This window comes from Solanum verrucosum, unplaced genomic scaffold (assembly GCF_900185275.1).
Source record: "Solanum verrucosum unplaced genomic scaffold, falcon-dt-bn FXZP01000118.1, whole genome shotgun sequence".
Classification (NCBI taxonomy): Eukaryota; Viridiplantae; Streptophyta; class Magnoliopsida; order Solanales; family Solanaceae; genus Solanum; species Solanum verrucosum.
The window spans coordinates 2,383,432-2,405,392 of NW_026020568.1; the positions used below are offsets into that span (position 1 = coordinate 2,383,432).

At 34.0% G+C, this 21,961-nt stretch overlaps 2 pseudogenes; one reads left to right on the forward strand and one right to left on the reverse strand.

Moving 5' to 3' along the window:
• Positions 1-302: 302 nt before the first annotated feature.
• On the forward strand, positions 303-1,408 carry LOC125810464 (ATP-dependent helicase rhp16-like; annotated as a pseudogene).
• A 6,930-nt stretch (positions 1,409-8,338) lies between these two features.
• LOC125810465 (DNA repair protein RAD16-like) lies at positions 8,339-20,638 on the reverse strand (annotated as a pseudogene).
• Positions 20,639-21,961: the final 1,323 nt, after the last annotated feature.

A 21,961-nucleotide genomic window follows, 5' to 3' on the forward strand; every position in this document is an offset into this window, starting at 1 on the left:
TAGACTTGGGCTTTCCTCTCCTCTCCTCATGAGCTAGCTTTTGGGGTTGAGTTAGTCCCAGGTGTCATATCTTTACATGGTATCAACGCCCGGTCCATGTGGACCGGGAGCCCAAATGAGGATGGACCTTGCTTTGATACCATGTAAAGATTTGATACTTAGGCCTAACTCAACCCAAAAGTTAGCATATGAGGAGAGGAAAAACCAAGTCTATATAAGAAGACCACCAGTCCATTGATGGATATCAGTTTCTAAGCATCAAAAAAAAAAAAAGCCCTAATTTCTCTCTGCTTTTCGGGAATATGAATCCGCCAATTCCAGGTTCTTCTTGTTTGTTTTTCTTCTGAAGCTCTTGAATCTTGAAAGCTTGGTTGAAATTGAATGATTTTGAAATTACCCAAAATAGAAAATAATGAATGACATGTAAATTAAAATACCATGCGAATGTTGTGCCCTAGCGATGAGCTGTTATCTTTAATTTTCTCCTATTTTTAATTTATTGATGTCAAATTCCATAGGGGAGATCCATCTTGAAATGCTAACACCAATAAATGCTTTGAATAGTTCGCGTAATTTTCTAACTAAATTGATAGTTGTTCGTGTTACTGAAGATCAAATGGATGAAGATACGGATGCATATCATAGATTCTATGGCATGGTGAGAAGGATAAAAATGAGGAAATATGAACGTGAGGATGCAAAAGATAAGAAGATCAGTTTTGACATGGGAGATACTGGAACAAGAAATGGATGAATTCTTTCTCGAGAATTATTAAGATGATTTAGACTTGGATATTCAGAACGTCTCGTTTGCTGAAACTGCCTAGGCACCATCAGATTTGATCTTGCCACTATTGAGGTACCAAAAGGAGTGGTTGGCTTGGTCATTAAAGCAAGAAACTATATTTAAAGAGGGTATTCATGCTGATGAAATGGGAATGGGGAAAACAGTTAAAGCCATAGCACTTGTGCTTGCTCAACGCGAATTAAAGAAAGCAACTAGTGGTTCCAGTATATTGCCGTCTTCACCCGGTACTTCCTAGGAACTCCCAACATTAAAAGGAACTCTTGTTGTATGTCCTGTAATTGGAGCAACGCAATGGTTTCGCGAGATTGAACGTTGCACCACTAAAGGAAGCAACAAAACTCTTGTGTATCATGGCACCAACAGGGAGAAATGTATGTACAAACTGGAGAATATGATTTTGTCATTACTACGTACTCCACTATCCAGGCTGACTATTGGCTAAAGAAGTCATAACAGAACAACAAGAACTCAAAATGGAGTGATGATAGTTCTATTGAAAATTCAGCTGGTGAAGATGTTTCCACAAGGAAGTCAGTTTTGCGTTAAGTGAAGTGGGAGCGCATCATTTTGGACGAGGCAAGTCATAGATTCATGCATTAAGTTTTTGTTTTCTTAACTTGGCATTTCCAGATACATGGTGATCATTTACTGTTTATGCAATTTTTTTCAAGTCAATCATGTTAACTGCTGAATAATGTGCTAACAGCTATGCTGGTCATTAGTTTGTGAAGAATCTTATGGTGATTAGGAAGAAACCTATAGGTTAACTGCTGAATAATCTTAATAATGTTTCAGCTATTAAGACACAGCATAATGTAAGAACATGGAATTTCATCTTCAATTCTAGTTTGAACACCCTTTTATATTTTACATGGACATTTTGTTCTCTTTGTTTCCCTAAAACAATCCTGCATGTGTTTTGCAGAACTCCTAAATTTCATGTGACACAAGATCTTTTATTTGAAATGTTCTTAACTGATTGAACTTTTGTGGCATATATAGGCTCATTATATCAAAACTGTAGATAGCAAAACCACAAAGGCGGTTCTTGCTTTAGAATCTTCTTATAAGTGGGCCTTAACTTGTACACCCCTGCAAAATCGTATTGGAGAATTGTACTCATTTGTAAATTAACTTTTGCTACTTTAACTACATTTTGCCTACTTCGTATTGTTTTGAGCTTAATTAAATTATTTACTTCTATACAGGTCCGTTTCTTACGAGTTATCCCTTATGCTTATTACTTTTGCAAAAATTGTGAGTGGAGGGGACTTGATTTTAGGTAGACACAAAGGTTCCTTTTTAAATCCTTGGTCCTACCCGGCTAGTCGGCTACCCCTGAAGGTGAAATAAGCAACGGCTCAAAATTATTTTGCTTTATATTGTTATTTCTAAAATATCTTATGAGGACCATCCTTTGATAAATTCTACAACTTTTTTGATGCGTGCCCACATTGCCCTGACCAACGTGCACACCACTTCCTCTGGTGGAGGAAAGTAAGTTAATAATTAATAATATACATACTTTTGAGGCTTCATCTGATTGCTAACATAATATAGTTGACACGTCTTCTTTTTCTAGTATACCATTGTTACAATGAGCTCTATTTATAGACGCTACATTATAAATCTTATTCCCATTCTAACATTAAATATATGTCTCATTTATCCAATTTAACCAAATAGAGTCCAAATCAAAACATCTTTGCTAATGAATGTTTTTATCTTATGTATAAAGAGATGAAAGGCACAGGTAAAAGAACTCATAGCTACTTATATAATCGAGAATGTTGTCCTTTTCTCCTTTCTACTAGCATTCTCAAATATATTCTTTTGTATTTCCAAACGAATGTTTTCAATGTTGAGGGTGCACTAATCTCTTGACTCTGGCACAAACAGTTATAACCCCACCCCAAACTACGTTCTCTTTTAGGTCCTTCAACCAATCAATATGACCCCACATAGCCGCTTTTGCTAAAACTCGAGCAGTTCTCCAGACAACTCGTTTTAGATCAACTTTTAAGTTCTTGGCAGTCTATAGGTTATCGACTTTTATTTATGACCAATAAATATGGATATCTTTACACCATTTGTATTCCTTTTCTCCTCTATCCCTAGTAAAATTTTGACTCTTCCAATATTTAGGAAACAATAATCTTGAGAAGTAAGGTTGTTCCTCCTTTTCCCTTACTTTCTTTTCTGTTTTGGTGCTTTAATGTGCTTACTCAGTCGAACGGGTTAAAATATAAGATATATCCTTCTCTTATAAGCTTCAGAAATATAAGTGTTATTGAATGTGTAAGAGAACTAGAAGGGCACAATAGAACATATAGGATGTACATAAAAAGAAAAAACACGCTTAGAAATCCTTCATAAATCAAAGTTAAAACTTAACCAAAAACACCACAAAACCAGTAGATTGAAAGATGAAGCCTTCTTCCCTTCAATGAACAACAAAAAGACTACACTTAGCAGCTATAATAAAAGGTACATCACACTAGTAAGGAACATGGGATAGCACAACTTGTTCTGTGCTGACCAGACATGTGCTTGTCACTGTGTTTCTGCACTTCAATAACCAGCAAAAGCAGACCTGCCTTTTAGCACTTTTTCCTTCTTTTGTTCCCAATCAGATATCAAGACCTACCATGTGTTCTCCATTTCTCATATGCTTACTCGCCAAGGGCTTTACAAAACTAGTTAAATCAAAATGTGGAGAAGCTGAAGAACTCACAGAACTTCACCACAAAAGGGAAGGATAAAAAAACCCTCCTACTCTGCTAATGAGATCACTTTTTATTAGTGATCATCTCAAAATTATGCCAAAAAAACATACTTTTCTTGTCCTTATAGAAAGATATAGCCTATATGTTACTCCCACATTGATTCAAACCATTACAATTAAACAAAGAAATTTTTTTACCAAACGAACTTACTGATTCAACTGCATAACAAGGCACCATCAAAATCACACCAATCAAAAACATTTGTTCCTGCCAAAACAAATTTAAAAAAAAAAACCCAAATGATAAAAAAAATCAACTATTTCTCAGATAATCAGATAAACAAATATACATAGAATTCTTCAACTTAGAAAACACAAACCTCAGGGTTTTTGTAAGAAGAGAGATGTTCAAAGAGGAGGTACATAGAGAGTGTGAGAGAGATGACAATGAATACTCCAGCAATTAGTGTTGCTCATACAGGAGGCGAGTAACTACTGAAAAGGTCGTGGATGACCCTATTCAAATGCTCCGATGATAACGATATTACCCCTTGCATCAGCTACGATTTAGGGGTTCGCCCGAAACCTTGATTTGCCCGATGATCGGAGCTATATAATTTTTTTTTCTCCGGCTGAATTTTTGTCAATATATTAAATAATATTAAAAAAATTGAACGAAATGATCTAATAAACCCTTGTACTTCTATGCGTGTTTATATTTTGAACTTTTCTACTTACCTTATTGTCAACTGAACCCTTCAATATAATAAAATAAAATATCTTAAACCCTTCTAACCATTGACCAAACTTATGTGGCAACTTAATTGTTGAGTTGACATAAATACGTGATCTCACGCAAAAAAGGAGCTTAAATATTAAAATTTAGATTAAAAATAATTAAAAGAAAAAGGAAAATACAACAAAAAGAACAAAATAAAAATAAAAATTATAAACTTCACTCTTTCTTCTTTCCCCCACCCCTCCCCATTTCTTTCACCTTCCCTGATCTTCCCCCACCCAATCCCCAATTCTTTCATTCTCTCTTCCTCCACTCTTTTCTAGTTCTTTTTCTCTTTTTTCTTTCTCAAATTAGAAATGAGATCGTGCAAAAAATGAGAATAAAATGAGCAAAGGGAAATCGAGAAAATTGGTGCAATATCGAAATCCACGGAAAAAAATATGTCTAATGAGTATCTTGAACTCTTTTTGTTGTTAAAATTGTTAGCAATTTTAGTGCTCCATCTTTAAATTTGTTGTTCTTGATTTGTCTTTCTTTTCCATTTTCTAGGGTAAAGTGACAAAGATCCAGTCGTTTTGAAAGGATAAAAATAATTGATGAATGTAAATTAGTTGAAGTATGTTGGATAAAATTGTGTATAAATATTATAATATATTGAAATACTTTAATGGTAATTCATTGGCATCCGGGAGAAAATGGGTTTACATGTGTTCGTCAAGTGATATGAAGATGGACTGCAAAAGATGAAAAAACTAATTTATTTTAAAAAATTAAACAATAAGTAACGTGTCATATAAAACCTGATGTGGTGATGACATGTAACTTTTATTGTGCGTTTGAAGTTCACACAATGTCAAAGGGATTTAAAATGCTGAGTTTCATTGAGTTTAAGGATTCAGTTAGTAAATAGTCAAGTAAAAAGGTTTAAAATACAAACTCATACAAGTACAAGGATTCATCAAGACTATTTTGCCTATATCTATCCTTCTCAACATTCCTCAGTATCTACGATCTGAATCCGTATCTTCATCCCTTCCGTCTTCAGTAAAACACGAACAATTATCAATTTAATTAGAAAATTACACGAACTATTCATAGCCTTTAACATTTCAATATGGGAGCATAAGGAATTTGACAGCAATAGGAGAAAATCAAAGATAACAGTCACCATTAGGGCATTCCACTTTACACATCATTCGTTATTTTTTCATTTTGGGGCATTTCAAAATCACCCAATTTCACACCAGAAAATCAAGAGCTTCAGAAGAAAAACAAACAAGAAGACGAAGACAAAGATGAAGACGACGAACCTGGAATGGGAAGATTCATATTCCGAGAAAGACAGAGAAATGCGGGCTTGAATGAAATTAAGAAGCTGAGTTGAAAATTGAATTGGAACTGGAAAAGTTGAGCGGGAAGGACTGTTTATATAGGGGAAAATTAGCAATTAAGTCATAATACCCAACATAATTAGTCAAAATAACAACACTTTAAAATATTTATTTAAAATGGCAGAATGACAATATTTTTATAAAATAATAAGTATTCAAAGTTTAGTATTTTAAATTAATTTTATTTATGGAAAGAGTCCAATATTGAACCAAATTATATACCAATAACCGTTTAAAGTGGAAAAAAAATAATTAAACCAATACCATTAACCCTTTTTCATCACCATTCACGTTTCTTTCCCACCTTTCACGGTTCAAGTCTATCTTTCTTCAAGGTGCTAAATTGTTGTTCATCAAGAAATTTTCTTTATTGTTAAACGAATCTCTTTATTAATTCAAGCAGATTTCTCGGTTGGCAAGGTAATTTCCATTATCCATTTTGATTTTTTTGATTTGATGTTTAAATCACCGATTCTATACATTACGGATTTTCAGTTGAATGTTCTAATTTTTATGTGATTTTGTTTAAATATTCATCATATAGTTATGATTTTCAAATTTTTTCAATTTTTTTTTGTGATTTTCTTTTAATTTTTCAGATTTTGTAGATTCTAGAAATTCATATATATGTTTGTTTTGTTTGATATTTAATACATTTTTGATAATATCGAAATTTGCTTTTAGGGTTTTGGATTTTGGGAAAAGCATTTGCTCCATTAAATATTTTGTTTGATATTTAATACATTTTAATATTTGTTTGTCTCATCCATTTTGTTTCTTTTCGTTTTCCACGTTATTTTTGGGCTTTCGTATCTTGGCCTTGTTGCTCGCGTGGTGGGAAAGAGGTCTGAGATCCTGATAATTGTGCAAAATTGTGTTGTAAATTTTTGGAACACTTTGTAAGATGATATAAAGTAGTTGGGGTCTTTGTGACTTATTTCTTCATCATCTCTGTAGGTTTTAAGCATAGCCTGTTGTGTGTTTTATAGTCACTGTGAACCTTGTTGTAGTAAGGGAAAATATATTTGGCCGGAGGAATTCTGGTTGGTTTTCTAAAGTTATGAAGTTATGGTTTTATTACTGTAAAAACTCTTGAACTTTTTTTTCATAATTTTAATGTTTTGTATTTTATTTTTTATAAGACATTTTTTATATTCATGTGTATACTCTCTGCAGTTTTAATCATAACAGTATTAGCAAGATAAGTTTGATGAAAACATGATATATAAAGTTGTGATGAATACATTATAAGAAGGGAAATACAAACTAATTTGGTATTCATTTAGAATTTGGAATACAAAATGATATTGAAATACATCTTGATGTTCGGGATACTAACTGATATTGAAATACATCCTGATTTTTTGGAAATAAACTTGTCCATAGAAATAGTAACTACTATTTTAAAGTCAAATAATAATAGTATAACACAAATGGATATCGAAATATAAATACAATTTAGTTTGAATACAACTTATTATATGTTTTATGTTTTCACCATAAATGTATTTTACTACTAATATATAAAATTGTGATGAATACATTATAAGTAGAGAAATACAAACTAATTTGGTATTCATTTGGCGTTTGGAATACTAAACGATATTGAAATACATGCTGAATTTAGTTTGAATACAACTTATTATATGTTTTATGTTTCACCAAAAATGTATTTTACTACTGATATATAAAATTGTGATGAATACATTATAAGAAGGGAAATACAAACTAATTTGGGATTCATTTGGCGTTTGAAATACTATATGATATTGAAATACATCCTGATGTTTGGGATACTAACTGATATTGAAATACATCCAAAATTTAGTTTGAATACAACTTATTATATGTTTTATGTTTTCACCAAAAATGTGTTTTACTACTAATATATAAAATTGTGATGAATACATTATAAGAAGAGAAATACAAACTAATTTGGTATTCATTTGGCTTTTGGAATACTACACAATATTGAAATACATCCTGATGTTTGGGATACTAACTGATATTGAAATACATCCAATGTTTGGTTTGAATACAACTTATTATATGTTTTATGTTTTCACCAAAAATGTATTTTCAGTATCATTTTATTTTACTACTAATTTGTATTTATATTTTTTTGTTGCTCATACAATTTTTCAATTACACTTTAAAGTAATTACACGTTAAATACACAAAATAAAATAAATTCATAACATGGATATGAATACATTTCGGGTGAAAACATATTCAAAGAATTCCAGGATAGTAAATATATAAAACAGAGGGCATTAGAAATTGGGAAACAATTCCATTCTAATAAGGTGTAAAATTGAAGCATCATTAACTAAACAATACGCGGTCCATTCCTACACGAACGCCTATTGTACCCCTAAACCCACAAGTACGGCAAGAATTCTTGCTCTTCTTCCCATATAGCTCGTTGTACACCTCGTCACGATACTTCTTGAATGGCCTTCCAGGTAGCTTTTTGTGCTTTGGAGGCCGCACTATGTCTTCCTTAATGTACCCAAGTACATTCCACTCGTTTTAATCAGGTAAGGAAATAATTGGAATGTTGTATGTATCCAACAAGTTACTTGGCTTGTACATGTCAGAACAACATGGTCCAACATCAAAATGTTTCTTCTTTAAAACGGCCCAAGCATGCGAACATGGTATTTTATCACATATCATGTTTGACTTGATCTGTTCGTTTTCCATTGGAATCTATGCTCAATTGAATATTGCGTCATCACAGCTTTTAAAGTTTCCTTGTCCTTATAAACTTGATCTTCCAATACTACCTTATGTTTGGTGTTTGTAATAATGTCGCAATTCATGTAATCGCTATTGTTCAGCACACTAAGCACTAATGCTTGTGTATCAACTATATCTCCTCCATTTATTCCACACATTTCAAATCCATCTTTCAAAATATTTCTATCAGCCAATTCACAATCATTCACAAATACGGATACACATAGAGGATACTTTGCTAATTCCTTGTTATCTTTCTTCAAAGACACATACACCCTCACACCCATGTCGCTGTGTATTTTCAAAGGTGCATTACTATCCTCTATTTTATACCTAAGTTTCACACTGTTGAAGCTCAAATCAACACAAATTTGCTTAGAAACAACATCTAATAATTCTCTAAATGTCGCATATTTTTTCATCACAATTGCTTCTATAGTGTAATCAACGTAGCAATTATCCTCGTTCCACCTCCCAGAATGCATGACTAGAAAACTAATGCTTCCCATGCTACATTAACAAATATATATTTGATAATCACATATTTGCAGTAGTCTAAAACAAAAAAAATGTATCCAATAATCAATTACATAAATGTAATGTGCGCTCAAACATCAATAGCTTCAAAAAGAAAAAATATAGAACACGCACTCAAATACATAATGATCTGTATTTACATACAACTATTCCACCTTTTAGCTCAACTACAATAAATTAAATTCAATATTTAATTGTATCCAGAATTTATAGCAAGGCAACAAATATTGGTATACAATTCTTAATTTCTTTATGATTTTTAACCTTTATAAAGTTGTATCCATTAACATTTGGTTACAAAATAGTATGGAACATAAAACATCAAAAAAGGAAAAATTCAATATTTAATTGTAGCCAGAATTTATCACAAAATTTTTACGACTCTATCACTATGTTGTTACTAATTACATTAACTTTCTGGGATACAAAATAGATTGTGTATTTTAAAAAAACAACAGCTTCAAAACTAAAAAAAATATACAATTTCATATTGTTAATATTTACATTAAACATAATGGGATACTAAAAGATTGTATGCATTCAAATAAAATAAAAAAACAACTATGAAACTAAAAAGAATCAAGCACCTTCAAGCGTTGTGCATCATATATTGGATTTTTAAAAGTCCAAAAAAAATTAAAAATTTCAAACCAAACAAAGATTTCACCGATTCAAAATAAACAACAAGAAAATAAAATACCTGCTGTCGAAATTTCTTGAATTCAATAGAACTGACGAAATTATAGTCATGGATTTCGAAAACATCCGTTTTAAGAATATGCCGAATTCAATTCGAAGAAGCTATGAATATTATCAATTGAATGATTAGGAAGACAAAACTAATTTTGCAATATTTTTTTTTTTGGAATTATTAAGAACGGAAGAGAAAAAAAAACGCTCCATAGAAAAAATGGCAACATCCCCGCTTTTCTAAACGTAACTGGATAAGTTCTAATCATTTTTTCCTTTTTTGATGTTTTATGTTCCATGTTTTTCTCTATTTTATTATTAAGTATTTGTATTCTTTCAAATTAATCAAAATAAAATAAATACATAACTCATTCTTTTAACAAACTAAAATATTGTTATTTTTAATAAATAGTTAAATTGTTGCTAAAGAATCCCACTAAAGGCTAAAATATTGTTGTTTTAAAAAATTTCCCTATATATAGAGCACAATTGAAATTAATCTAACTGGTTAACAAATTAAAACCGCCATAAACTTTAATTAACTAATTTGATGACGTGCCAAAAGTTGCTGACATGTCAAATGAGCTGGATAATGAATGGTCTGATTTGAAGTATTTAAGAAATATATAAAATAAGGAAAGATTACCTAAATACACAATTTATAATACCATATTCTCTAAAAAATTCCTACCGTTTGAATTTTTTTTTAAAATTACTATTCTCTCATATTCTCGGATACATTACTTACATGATGTATCGGTCGGATACCTCACTTTACGCGATGTATCAGTCGGATACATCATTTTACGCGATGTATCAGTCGGATACATCATTTTACGCGATGTACTAGGATGAACACGATGTATCGATCGGGACGTTAAGTGATGTATCTGAAACTGAGACGCAATGTATCGGGACGTTGATGGATGTATCCAAAACTCGGACGCAATATATCAGGACGTTTTGGAATGTATCTAGATTCCACCAAATTTAAGAAATTTTTGTAATTCGAAAAAGAGTAGAGATAAGATGTCATTAGATCTTTACACTATGGGATTTGTGTAAAATTCCCATCAAATAATTCCTTTAATTTGTGATTATTATTTTTTTGATATCTAGAAATTGATATCCATGTTTAAAAAAATTGTTGTTGCCTTTGACAAATTGATAACTAGGGTTTTTGAGATAGAAGTGTGTATAAATATTTTGTTCACGTATGCTATGAATAAGTTCGCATCGTATCAATAGCGATTCAAATCAGTTCCTAAGTCAATTGATCCATAACAAAAGCACCAATAGATGGTCTTATGGGTAGAACAGTCTTCCACAAAGATGATATTGTGGACTTGTGGTTAACTTCTATTATGCTTTTTGGAAGGTTAGTCCAGATCTCTTTTTCTCAGGTCAACACACTCAATATTCGAGAGGTTAGAGTTTGAATTGTAATACTTTGAGTTCCTTCTTTATTGCATTTTGTTGAATAATTGGCCTTTTCTCAATTGTTCCTGCACGAAAGGAATATTGAAGAAAAAAGTAGAATTTAAATGCATTTAAACTTAAAAGGTAATCTAATATTTTGGTGATAGATTTCTTGAATTAGAAACTTTAAAAATAAATACATTTAGAGGGAGGACATGAATACTCTTAATAGAAAAAGTCTCCATTCCATAATTTCATCATTAACTCTTTATTAGTTTGAATTTTTTTATTTTTTTTTACCGCTTCCTAAGAGCTCCCACCTTTTTGCTTCTTTGGTGACTCGAACTCACAACCTTAGGAGTGTTTACTTTCCTAACAACTCTCTCTAGTATTAGTTTGAAATTGTGGTTGATGCAAACAAAAAACAATAATTAAAAGTGTGGTGCTACAGTAAAGGCAAATTTCCTTACTATTCTTTACTAATGCAGCTGAAATTCAGAACTGTAAAGGCAAATTTCCATGATGTTACCTTGAGGATATGAATTCTGATGCACTTTATATCATGCAAAGGAAGTTAATATGAAGGAAGCAATAAGAACAATGTAACAATTGATGAAGCTAAAGAAACACTCTTTGGACAGATCAAGCCTAAGGGCAAACGTCAAAACACTTGGTACAGAATTTCGCAGGGAATTAAACCGAAGAAATAGAACATATCAAAAGCGACAATGAAACAGGATTTTCAAGTCCTCCTCTGTTAGTTTTCCTAAGGCCTCTGAAGAACCACCGACTGTCCTGCAATCAGAGGGAAATCAAACAGTTAGGGGAAAATGGTTTTTTAGATAAAGTGCGGAGGATAGGAGAAAAGGAGTGTAACAAAAAGATTGACAATAACAACTTGCAAGGGAAAATCATCAAAATGCTTGTTCTTTGAGAATTGTTTGAATAGAGAACATTAACAGGCTTTCTGAGCTATCTATCAGCCTCTCACACTAAAGCCAACTTGTCTCAACTATCCGTTGAAATATCTAGTAGAATATATATATTTGCAACCAAAGGAAACATATATATTTCTTTCAGAACACATTGCAACTACTGTGTTGCTCAGACCTCTTCAAAAATGTCAAGGGATGTAATGACCCGAAAGGTCATTTTGGTAAATTTTTCGTGGAAATGACTATTTTGCCCTTTCGGTAGTTGCCCCGAGTCCCATGTTTTGTGGTTGTAAAGTTGGTTTGAGGAAAAGTTGGTAAAAAGTTGAGTTTTTGAGAAGTTGAGTTTTTATGAGTTAAAGTTGGTTAAAAAATGCTTTTTCGAGTCATTTGGAGTTTCGAGACTCGGATCGGATTTCCGTCGATTCCGGCAGTTTTAGAATGTCAAAATGGGTCTGTGTGAAGTTACGGAGTTGAATTTGGAGTTGAAACGAAGAATTGAGGTCCTAAGTTGCTAAAGCTGTGAAATTTTGATAAAGAGTTGACTTTGGTCAACATATGAGGTTCTGAGGCTCAGATTGAAATTTTGAGAGTACCGTTGGTTTTGGGAGGCGATTCTAAGTCTAGAATGAGCCTTGGTTGAATTTTTAGATGCTCCGTTTGAGTTTCGAATTTTTTTGGCGTTAAACTAGTTTCTTGGCATCTTATTGAATTTCGGGTCAAGGAGTCCTCGAATTCAAATTCCGACGGTTCCATTGAGTCCGGAACGTCGAATTTAGTGGGGGTACATATTTAGTTTGTGTGCACGAGATTTTGAACGAATCCCGAGGGTCCAACGGGGACTTAAACTTTGGTGTTATTGCTGTGTTTCAGCTGCTGCGTTTTAGCTGCAACAGCAGTCTTTTTTTTAAAAGTCAAAATCAGTAGCTATTTTCCCACAACTTGAAAATACCCATTTCTCCATGTTTAGACTTTGAGAGCTCGAAAATAAGCGATTTCAAGTGGTTTTTCGCAAGGAATTCATTGGGTAAGTTATTTCCAACTTATATCTTTGATTTCCATCGATTATTTATGGATTTTAACATCAAAATTTGAGATTTCAAGTGTAAAATTTGGGGGTTTTTGCCTAATCCGAATTTAATAGAAAAATTGAGTTTGTGAACTCATTTCAACTCCTTTTTCGAAACGGTTTTCACTATTGGATTCTAAATTTCTTGGGAAACATTTTTCACTAAAAATTTCCAGATTTCGAGAATATTTTTCCGGAACGAGATTTTTGACCATTTTACCCTTTTTCTCCAAATTTCACGATATTGGTGTTGTTAGATTCGTATTGATTGTGGGATTCCATTTATGAATAGATTGTGGTGATTTGGAGCATGCTCGGAAGGGTAAAACTCAGATTTGAGTTACTAGTTGAAGTGTTTTGAAGCAAGAGACTTCTAAACTTTGTTAAACTCTTAGACTACGCATGACTACTTTCCTAATTGTGTTGGGGAGTAATGGGGATTGAGGATGGGTTTTACTTGTTGATTGAAATTGTTGTAAATGAAAGATGGGGAATAAAATGAGCTAAATGTGTTATATGTGACTTGAATTTGTTGAATAAGTCATGTGATAACTGATATTAAGGGGATAGAAGAGCATGAGTAGGCTATGATTGAGACAAATGATGTGTAATATTATGATGTGATCGTGATATGATTGTGATTGATGACATGTGCATATTCATTATTCATCTCATGTGTGAGCTATCTGTTGCATGAGTTCTGAGACATTGATATGAGGATGGATGGATATGAGACACAGTTGAGACTAGCTCCGGCTAGAGATATATGAGATGGACTAGCTCCGGCTAGCGATTTGGATGCCGATGGGATCTGGTTACGACGGTGATACATAGTCCATGTGTGGCCCCCATGGGTTCTGATTTGAGTATTCAGCGCGGTCTGATTACGTCAACAAATGTGTATCTTAGGACAGACATGCATCACGACTACATGACATCATTATCGCATTTGACTTTATCTTTGTCTGTAGTGTGTGGATTTTACCTACTTGCCCATCTTCATGTGATATATGATCTATTTGCTCTTATATGAGGAATGAGGTTGATGTTGAGACACTGTTGGATATATCTGTTGATTATGAATTGTGTGGTATAGGTTGTTGGTTCGCTGTTAGAATGAAGTTTCGGTGGTTCGGTTGGGATTGGAAGGAGTTGTTTGTAGCTGCTAGTTTAGCTTAGTTTAGTGTTACTTGCGAGTACCTGTTGCTTTTGGTACTCACCCTTGCTTCTACACAGTTGTGTAGGTTGACAGCTCTATCAGATCCGGCTTATTACTCATCTTCAGATTAGAGCTTCCAGACTTACTTGAGAGGTAGCGGTTCATTCCAGACGTGCCCTCAAGTTATCTATATTTACTGTTCTGTTCTATTCTAGAACTTTACTATGAGACTTGTATATTTTATTCAGATTCTGTATTAGAGGTTTGTACATGTGACAACCAATTATGGGGTTATGTTGAATTTATTTAAAAACTTCCGCTTATCTTTCTATCTATTTCTTGTTTTATTAATTCTGTATCATCGGGTTTTTGGGTGTTAGGCTGACGTGTCCGGTGGGGTTTGGGCACGTGCCATCACATTCGGTTTTGGGTTGTGTCAGGGTGTGTGTCGGATTCGCCAAAAGTAGTGTATTTTTGAAGAATCCAACACGGGTGCGGCATCAAAAATGAAAAGTCTGCACAACGATGACTGTAACAAAAAGACACTTACCCTTCAAAAAGTAATTTCTTCTTCTCTTGTAACTCTATGATGTTCTCTTCAATTGTATTCTCCATCATAAATCTCACAACCCTGCAAATTTGAAAACAACAATAAGCTCCCATTCAATGGCATACAAAGCAGAAGAAATACAACACACACTTGACTGGTTTATATTGCCTATTCGATGGATTCTATCTTGGGCTTGCTGCTCCACCGCAGGATTCCACCAAGGATCCATTAAGAAAACCTAGCAAGGATCAAGAGATGAGCCACCAAAAATGTGCTTATTCAACAGATAAATACGAGCCATAACTGGAAAATAGATCCTTACATGTGATGCAACTGTAAGATTGAGAGCAACACCTCCAGCTTTTAAACTCATAAGCAGTATCCTGCAATCTGAATCCTCAGTGAATTTGCTATCTGTAGCATCTCTTGCGGCAATAGACATGGATCCAACTAATTGAATACAATTGATGCCCGACAGCTGAATACACACAATACAAGCTTCTTTTTTGTTAGATTGAAAAGAGGAAAAGGAAGTAGGAAGGAGAAAGTACCATTATGTCTTACATTAAGAGAATACTGTATCAGATCCAAAAATGATATGAATTGGCTAAAAACTATTCCTTTTGCAGAACCGTCCATGTTGCTAATTTCTCCATTCTACATTCAATAAAAGTAAAATTTGAGCATCAAGCATGTATTTAGCAATCTTATTCACAAGTAGAAGAATCAAAGAGTTAAGGACAGTGTCAATCAACATATCTAATGCATAGGCCTCACTTGTTCCACTGAGTTGGACACAACTAATTTTAAAAACATTTTGATTTTCTTCAATGCAATAGAACATAATGAGTTCACACCCCTTGGGTTAGAACATCATCGTAGTTCTGAATCTATTAATGGAATAAGCCTGAGAATAACAAAAATTAATGGTTTAGCGCCTGTATATGATGTGGCATGACATCCCTTGCTCTCTTTGTGAAAAGCAAAGAAAAGCAAACCAAGGAGAATATGATGATAGTGTAGAATGCAATTGCATACCAAAGCCTCTAATTTAGTGCTCGTCTGGAAATAATCGAGGTGAATTTTGTTCAATATACTTGAGGACCTAAACCCTTTGACAGTAGGTTTAGAATTAGAATCTCCCTTATCATTATTTGCAGTGAGGGGTTTGGTACATGAAGGGCATGACATTTTCTCCACACTTTCATTTAAATCTATCAAACATGCGTTGCAAAACACGTGCCTACAACAATAAAAAAGATAAACACAGTTCAAAGAAGACTCTGTCTAATGTACACGGACTTAATACTAGAAGTACTTTTGATAAAATCTCAATATCTATGCCGCTGGAAAGAGAGTATCCCAAATGCTCATCTACTTCATGAGAACTTCCCTGAAAAAAGAAGAAGCAAAACAGAGTATTTTTTTCTAAAAGGGATTGCATATCATCAACATTTTCCCAGAAAGAACTAGAAAACATGTGACCCGTGCATTGTTTTAAGGAAAAAGTATTTTAAACTGTTCAACAGAAGTAATTGGCATTTAAAGACTGTACATACAACATTCAGGCTGACACTGAGCAATTGAAAGGTGCTCGAAGTTCTTGGACCTTGAATGGCCAACATAAAAATAATTTAGTAAATGAAAAAAGGAGAGAGCTATCAAATTGAACTTCAAGCTGAGTAACGTGTTTCCTATTTCTTGTTTTCGGGGGAGGGATCGGGTAGAGGTGCGCAAACTCACTACTGGATCTTCCACTGCATCATGACATAAGCCACATAATTGTTCAACATCTCCAGCCTCTTTATTGCCACTAGCCAATTCTTTTCTAGAGTACATCACAAGGTAACGATGATCAGCTGCCTGCCAATTAAAGAAAGACATTATATTTGTCAGACATTTTCTGCGATCAAATTTGGCTGATGACCCATAGTAAGACAAATATATTTATGAGAGGCGAGTTCAGACGAAGCAAAAGAAAGGTCAGTGTCTGTATTTGCGCTCATAGAACAGAAGGACAAGAAAATGATACCTTTAGCAGTTGTCTGATAAGTCTTCCATAGTCCAATCTTTACACCAATATTACATATTTGAGCAGTGAAAAAATGATACTCGTGGTCCGTGTCCCATAATTTCCTCGACCAAATTTTTGACAACCAACTTTTTTTGATAAATCCCTTGACCAAATTGAATTAACTATCCATTGCTATCTTCTAACTACTCATCCAACCCCCCAGCCACTAAACTACATTGAATCCAGTAAAAAATGGACAAAAATCGATTTAGAAAGCTTAGCACTAAAAGCACCCACATAAAATTGAAGCAACAAAGAGAGTCAATGAGAAAACAAAAACAAGAAGATGAATGCAATCATCTATTACAATTATCAGGCATATATCCTTGTCTTGGTACCTGCCGTAGGCGTGTGATCATAGAAAAAATGTGACCATAGTTATTCATCAGAGTTCCATCCTCGACATATCTGCACCAAAATACAAAATGTGGATACAGTTATAAATAAAAATATCCTTGCTCCCTTGCTTTTTGGCAGGTAATGGCACAAATGATTAAGAATTTTATGGGAAGAAAAAGATGTATAACCCAATATGCTCAAGAACAAGCAATTATAGGAAACAGATTTAATGCAAGTAATCCATGCATACGCAAGAGAACGGGATATACAGCAAAAGCAAAAAAGAAAAACAATGAGCCAGCAAATTGGTGCAGCTGGAGCCAAGAAAGTGGACTTGCAAGGAATAAGAGCTCGACTTTGAAAAATACCTATCAAGCTGTTCTCAACTTCTATTGTGCAATGACTTGTAGTAGCTAAATTCATTCACATCCAAAGAATCTTTTCTCATAATAACCTGAACCCAAAAATAGTAACCAATAATAGAAGATTCTTATCGAAATTAAAGCACACGACACTACTGCAAGACAGAACTTACAGTCTTTGTGGGAAGTGAAAGATCAGCAGCTCTTTCCTTTTTGGTACGTCTTAGCATTAGGCTTTTCAGAATTTTGTGCTTCAACAAAACCATAGCATCTCCATGGATCCTCTCGTACATGTACCGCGTATTCGCTAAAGGGTTTTCAATATACTAGAAAAAAGAAAAAAAGAAGATGTTTCAATTTTACTATGTCAGCAATAAGATGAAGCCTCAAAAATATGTATATCATTAATTGTTAACTTACTTTCTTCCACCAAAGGAAGTGGCGTGCATGTCGGTAAGGCCCGGGACGGCACTGTGGGCATTCATCAGAGAAGCTGTAGAATTTATCAAAGAACAGATAGCACAAGATATTTCATAAGTAACATTGTTTGAGAAGCAAAAGTATAACAATATAAAGTAAAATAGATTTTGAGCCATTGTGTCTTTCATGCTGAGGGATAGGAACAAGGATTTAGAAAAAGAATCTTTGTGTCTACCTAAAATCAAGTCCGCTGCAATTACAATATTCGCAAAAGTAACAAGCATAAGGAGTAACTTGTAAGAAACGGACCTGTATAGAAGTAAAGAATATAATTAACCTCAGAACTACAAAAAGGAAAGAAAATGTAGTGAAACCAGCAGAAATTAACTTACAAGTGAGTACAATTCTCCGATGTGGTTTTGCAGGGGTGTACCAGTTAAGGCCCACTTATAAAAAGATTCTAAAGCAAGAACCACTTTTGTGGTGGGGGTGCTAACAGATTTGATATGATAAGCCTATGCCACAGAAGTTTAATCAGTTAAGAACATTGCAGATAAAAGATCTTGTGTCATATGAAATTTAGTAGTTCATATGACCTCTCAGCAGCTAGTTCATGTGTTACCACCAAAGTGGTGAAGCTAGACAAGGCACAAACTACATGCAGCATTGTTCACCATGAAGATAGAAAATAGTGATCAACAGAATTGAAGATGAATTTCACATGATGAGCAGTTAAGCAAAGCAAAGAACTTTAGGACAGAGATAAATTCCGTGCTCTTACATTTTGCTGAGTTTTAATAGCTGAAACATCATGGAAATATTTACACCTACATTATTCAGCAGTTAACTGTATAGGTTTCTTCATACTCACCACAAGATTCTTCACATTCTAATAGGCTTCATAACTGTTTAGGTTTCTTCATAATCCCATCTCCACATTTACAACTCTAATAACATGACTTGAAAAACTGGTATTTATAAGAAAAAGGTTGTATAAACAGCAAATGAACCGAGAATGTTTTCAAACCTTCGATACTACAAAATAGAGAATCCCAATTGAAGAAAACAACAACATAATGCATGAATCTGTGAACGTATGACTTGCGTCATCCAAAATGATATGATCCCACTTCACTGAATGCAGAACTGACTTCCTCCTGGACACATCTTCACCAACACTGACTGAATTATCACTAGAACCCTCGTCACACAATTTTGAGTTCTTGCTGTTCTGCTTTGACTTTTTTGGCCTATAGTCAGCCTGGATAGTGGAGTACGTAGTAATGACAAAATCATATTCCTCCAGGCTGTTTGTAAATTTCCCCCTGTTGGTGCCATGATAAAGAAGAGTTTTGTTGCTGTCTTTAGTGGTGCAACGTTCAATCTCCCGAAACCATTGCAATGCTCCAATCACAGGGCATACAACAAGAGTTCCTTTTACTGTTGGGAGTTCCTGGGAAGTACTTGGTGAAGACGACAATATACTGGAATCAATCTTTAATTCGCGTTGAGCAAGCACAAGTGCTATGGCTTGAACCGTCTTCCCCAATGCCATTTCATCAGCAAGAATACCCCCCCTTGAATGTAGATTCTTCTTGCTTTAATGACCAAGCCAACCACTCCTTTTGGTGCCTCAACAGTGGCAAGATCAAATCTGATGGTGGCTCAGCAGTTTCAGTAAGCGAGATGTTATCAGAATCATCTGAATAATTCTTAAGAATGACTTCTTCCAGTGTCTCCCATTTCAAAACTGATCCTCTTCGCTTTTGTATTCTCTCACGTTTATACTTCCACAATCTGACACGACGTCTTTGATAAGTTCTTATGCTCCTTGATGTTTTGATGATCTCCTCACAAGTGCAGGAACCTGGTCCTCTGCAGAGTATGAATACTCATCCAGTGGTCAAAGTGTTGTCCAACTGTCTGCGTCAGAAAGTTGGTGAGTTGCAGAGTACTCCACCAATCAGAAGCAATGAGGTTACTTGTACGTTTGGCAGTTTTTCTTCATGATATATATCAAACAACAAACAACACTTTGAATTATTCATTCAAAAGAGAGATATTTCAAGCTTCAAAACAGCAGGGACCTAATCGATTGCTTCAAGTGCTTCCTGTACCAGTTGTTACTTTGTTTGCTTGTAATAGTGCTTATATTGTAGGATTCGTTTCGTTGTGATAAGAAACGTTTCAACTTGTGTGAATCATTGTGAGTTCTGAGTTAGAGTTAACTTGGTTCTTACTCCAAAACCTATATTAATCAGGATAGGATTAGTATAGTGGGTAGTGTGGTATCTACTCTAGCTCGTCTAAGTAACAGGAGGTGTTACTTAGAGTTGGGATTAGCAGGCTAATCTCGGTTTGTAACTGGCTTTTACTTTTGCTTAGAGAAGATTAGTGAAAAGCAGTTCTAAAAGTCCTAGCAGGCCAGGTCGTGGTTTTACTCCATTGAGCAAGGAGGTTTCCACGTAAACTCTCTTGTCGATCTTTACTTTTCAGCACTTGTTTCTTTACTGTTTTAGTTTCAACTGTGCTGAGGACCTGGTCCCATTGATACGCGTGGACGCATACATTCCTTCAGTCTTCGATTCGAATCCGTATCTTCACCCCTTGCGCCTTCAGTAAAACAAGAACAATTATCAATTTAATTAGAAAATTACACAAACTATTCATAGCATTTAACATTTCAATATGGATCTCCCATAAGGAATTTGATAGCAATAGGAGAAAACAAAAGATAACAGTCACCATTAGGGCATTCCAATTTACACATTATTTCATTTTGGGGCATTTCAAAATTATCCAATTTTACACCAGAAAATCAAGATCTTCAGAAGTAGAAGATGAAGACGAAGATGAAGAACCTGGAATTCGAAGATTGATTTTCCAAGAAAGCAGAGAGAAATTAAGAAGCTGAGTTGAAAATTGAAATGGAACTGAAAAGTTGAGGCGGGAAGGACAATTGAAATTAATCAAACTGATTAACAAATTCAAACCGCCATAAACTTTAACTAACTAATTTGATGACGTGTCAAAAGTTGCTGACATGTCAAATGAGCTGGATAATGAATGGTCTGATTTGAAGAAGTATTTAAGGAATGAATATAAAATAATTCCTTTAATTTGTGATTAATTTTTTTAATTATTATTTTATGTTTAGAGTTTGATATCCATGTTAAAAAAATTGTTGTTGGCTTTGACAAATTGATAACGGGGTTTTGGGATAAGTATATTTTTTATTATTTAATTATATTATCAATCGATACAGATTTGCTTTACGATTTAACTAAAAAGTATGGCCACGTGGGTGCAATATATTGTGTTGGACATTATATTTTTTTTTAAATTCCTTTTTAATTTAAAATGTCAACTACGTACCCATCAAATGAAGTTATTGTAGGAGACAAAAACTCAGTCTTTGAATAAGTTTCTATAATTGTAAAAGCGTGTATTGTAACAAACCCAAATTCCTCACTATATTAATAACAGACTTGGAAAGTGATTTAAACCTTTAGAATCGTAATTGCGATAATCAAACAATTGAATTACAATGGAAATGCTGAAATAACAAGTAACTAAGATAGAGATAAGAATTGGAATGAGAAGCTTAGATTCTAGAAGAAGAAGAGAGGAACAAATGTGTTTCTTCAATACGCATTGTTGCTCCCCAATATACACGCAAGTATATATTTACGTTGTCTTGATTATTATCATCATTGTTACCTCAAACACCTAACCCCAATTCTCTTGGATGTCCTTGATTAATTTTTCTGCGCTGGCATAAAACTCTTTCGGGTTCGTTGTAAGGTTCGACAAGTTCTTCCTTCCGAGCCAAACCTGAAAATCAAGTGCCTGCAATAAATAAGCTAAGATCAAGTAATTAATACCTAAATATTCTAATTGTAGACTTAAGAAGATCGAATATAAATGAATTTCTAAGTCTCCGGCAGCGGTGCCAAAAATTTGTTGCTCCCCAATATACACGCAAGTGTACGTGGTCGTGCAAGT